The following is a 4,086-nucleotide window of genomic DNA, read 5'->3' on the forward strand; positions in this document are numbered from 1 at the left end:
TAAAGACTAAATATTTCTTCAACTGCCTTCTTTCAAAACTATTTCATTTTGAAGTTGCTCCATTTTCAATAGTGATTTAATTAAATGTTTTCTGTCTAAATTCATCGATTCAACTAGTATAATTAGCTATGTAATTCAACATGTAAGTCAAGTCATTTGTAAGTTATTTTCAAAGTACAACAAAGTTATATGAATTCTAGTTCACTCATATTTTAGTGAATTCCATTCTCTCATATCATTTCTCACCTAAACCATAAAACATAAACCAGTGCAATGATGCAAAAATGGACACATGTCCAAATGATTAATCTTCATGTCTCCTATTCCCACTTTGTCAATTTTGTTAAGATAAAACTAGCAATAAGAGACATGAAGATTAATCATTGGATATTGTGTCCATTTTTGCTTCATTGTACTGGTTATTGTGTATTAATGCTCCATTGCAATAGTTCGTTGATTTTGTGAACTATGATGCAGTGCAGGAGACCGATGCAAAAGTAGCCCTTGGGGATTTCCAGTTTCACATCTCCTTCCTTTGGAGTCACTACAGTAGCAGGGGTAGCAACTTGAACATTTCCCTTGGGGATTTCTAGTATCACATCTTCCTCCTTTAGAGTCACCACAATCGGTTCCTTCTTTTGTTTCAAATCAAGGTTCCGTACTTTCTTAAATCCATTTACAACAAAATACAGTAATGCAGATAAAAGCTACACACAATGAACAGTTAACCTAGAGTAGCTACACGGCATTTACAAAAAAAATTATATTGCTGCATGCCATGCTTATAAATTCTTAGTTGCTACACCCCATGCATAATGACTAAGTTGTTACACGTCATGCCTAAAATTCCTATATTGTTACACGCCATGCCTAAAATTCATAAGATGCAACACGCCATCCTTATAAATCCTAAAATGATACATACAATGTTTAAAATACATTGGTTGCTACACACCATATTCATGCACTTACAGAAATCCCCACAGTTGTTACATGCCATGCCCATTTTCTTTCCATATGCTAACAACATTCTACCCAAATGGGCATAACATGTAACATCTCTGGGGATTTCAACAACTTCAAACAACACCAAATGTCGTTTAACAATAAAACCCAAAACCACATTGTCAAGCAATATGGCATTCAAACAACAAAACCCACTCCAACACACAACAAAAAATTCAACATTCACTAACTTACAGTTTGTTACGAACTTGTTTGCTATGGTTGATTACTTTTCTCTGAACTTGTTCGAATACTTTCTTAGCTTTGGGAATGAGGAATGAATCAAACGATCATTTAATATACCTGTTGTGTAATATACTTGGCATTTAGGGTTTAGGTAAATGTTTGAAAAATCAAAAAAATCTTTTTGTGTAATATACAGAGGTTTTTTTTTTTTCAAAATGTCATGCAATTAATTGTGGGCAGATTTATTTTTAGAAATCTGCTTGTGAATGAGGATGTTTCGTTAAGGGTAATTTTATCTCAAAATCTTTTTTCTTGGTTAAAAATAATTAAACTTATGGAGAGAATTATTTTAAAAAATACCTTATCTTTGATGACTAAAAAAAATTTACCCTTTGTTTTCGATTATACTGTTACTGCCATTTAGCTTTCGAAGTTTTAACCATGGAGTTCTATTATTCTTTTGTCTTGGAGGTTTTTTGCTTTAATCGATGGTTATCAATGGTTGGGGTAGTTGGTTTCCTATGACGTGGACATATTAATATATTTGGAGCTTGGCTTTGTCGTTTTGATATTCTTTGGAACAATTCTACTTTGACTTTTAGTCGAGTTTTATAACTTTCGTCTTTAAGTGCTTTTTTGGCTTAACTTATTTTTAACTTATCTGCTTTTTAAAAGCAAATGCTGAGCCAAACAGTATTTGTTAAAAGCTCTTTAAAAAAAAATAGCTTTTTTTACATAACAAAATTTAAACAAAAAAGCTTAAAAAAATCTCCAAATATGAGCTTTCTCTTTTCCTTTTTTTTTTTTTTCTTAAAACACGATAGCTTTTTAAGAGAGTTATTTTTTTTTCCAAAAAATTCTCTCAAAAAATACCTCCTCCCTTTTTCCCTATCGATCTCCCTCTTCTTTCCCCTTTCTGCAAATCATCCTTCTAAGGTTTTTTTTTTTATTGTTACAAAAATTAAGGAAAAAGAAAATCTAAAATTCAAAACTGTATTAAGGTATTATTTCTTCTTTTCCTTTTTATTTTGTTTTTCATTTTATTTTTTATCATTCTTTTTTTTTTTGGCTTTGAAAACTCTTTTTATTGTTTGATATTTCTCAGTTTGTTGTTTGATATGACAATTATGTGATGTTTATTTGTTCTTAACTTCTTATATAATATTTGTTGATTATGATTGAAATAATTAGTCAAATAGGTCAATGGTTATTGAGATAAATTAGATGAAAATTGAAAAATCAATATTTGTACTCGTTTGTGGTAACTCAGTTTTAAAGAATTTTTTCTTTTAGGTATAACAGTATGCTGCACTATAAGAAAATTGAAACAAACTTTAATTCCTTTAGCAATAGGAACAGGAAAATCCCTAACTTCTTAGCAGTGACTTCCACATTTGACCTAATAGTACCCAACATATGAGGTAGCACTCCTTGACAAAATAAATAACCTATTATAAAATGAGAAAAAAATATAAAAGCCAAGACCTTTTTGTTCATGGAGGGGAATTTTGTTGGTGAGGACATCAAGACCTTGATAGACTTGTGTTTGTATGGAATTAGTGTTGATGATTTCAATAGGAAAGTGGGTTGCCAAATCAGTGGGTGATTTTCCTGACTCAGTTGGATCCATTATTAATACCACATTGGGTTCTCTTCCTTGTATGTAACATCAATTTTGTTTAGCTAGTCATAAATTTCAAACCAATTTTTAAAAAATAACAACAACTATTTTTTTCACACCCATCTTTTTTTATTTGATTCAATTTTTTTACTTGATTTATTAAATACCCTTTATAGTAATTTTCATCAAAATTAAAGTTTATATAAGTTGTTTTGCCAAACAACTTATCTATAAAAAAGAGCTTATAAAAAGTAAATTTACCAAACAGCTTTGACTTAATTTTAAAATCTATTATTTTTTATAAGAGTTTTATAATAGTTTTTAAGCTAAAAAAAAAAAACAAGTCAAACATACTCTAAATATGAAGCTGAGTTCGTGAAGGTGGGAAATGCATGTACTATCTTTGGACATGAAAGGGTTGTATAGTTTTAAGCGGTATGAGGACATTTGATATGACTCTGCAAAGGCGGAACCTCCTTAAGTGATGGGGGGCCCCAAAATTAAAAAAAAAATTCATAACATATAAAATTTTAAAAAATCTTTATATATTTTCTTAATGATCTGTTCAAAATAATTTTTCATTTAATAATTAATACAAATAAAGAATAATAAAATGATTTCATATATCTCACTTAATTTTAAAGTTTTTTTTATTTTTTTAATTTATATTTATAATTGTTTATTTTTTTCATTTTTATTCTATTTACTCATATGTTCTAAATTTATGTAGATTTTCTTTCCTAGACTTCTACAAACCATCGATCATGTTTTTTTCTTTCTTTTTTGTTATATCATATGTGGAATCTATCTTCTATTTGTCATGTTTTCTATTCATAAAATTTTATTTTGATGATTTTAATTTTTAAAAATTAATAAATTATTATATAATTTTCAAATATAAGTTGTAGTGTTACATTATCAGTTAAAATTTTATCAATGTATCTTTTTTTTATTAATCCTAATTATGTAAGAGAAAATTAACTTGAGTATATGCTTTTTATATGCTTTACACTTTTATTTAGTTGAAATGAATTTTTTTTGAATATATAGTCTTTAAACAATCTTGATTATATAAGAAGAAATTATTAATCTTATATATCGTATTTAACTATTTTTATTCTACACATTATAGTTTTATATTTCTATTATCAATCTTTTGATTGTTAATTAAATTTAACATATTAGTTTTTAAAATTTTTAACCTTTATTCTTCTATGTTTGGCCTCCTAAAAAAGTTAACTAGCTACGTCCCTATGACTTTGATTGGGTTTCAA

Source organism: Theobroma cacao, chromosome 9 (genome assembly GCF_000208745.1).
Source record: "Theobroma cacao cultivar B97-61/B2 chromosome 9, Criollo_cocoa_genome_V2, whole genome shotgun sequence".
Taxonomy (NCBI): Eukaryota; Viridiplantae; Streptophyta; class Magnoliopsida; order Malvales; family Malvaceae; genus Theobroma; species Theobroma cacao.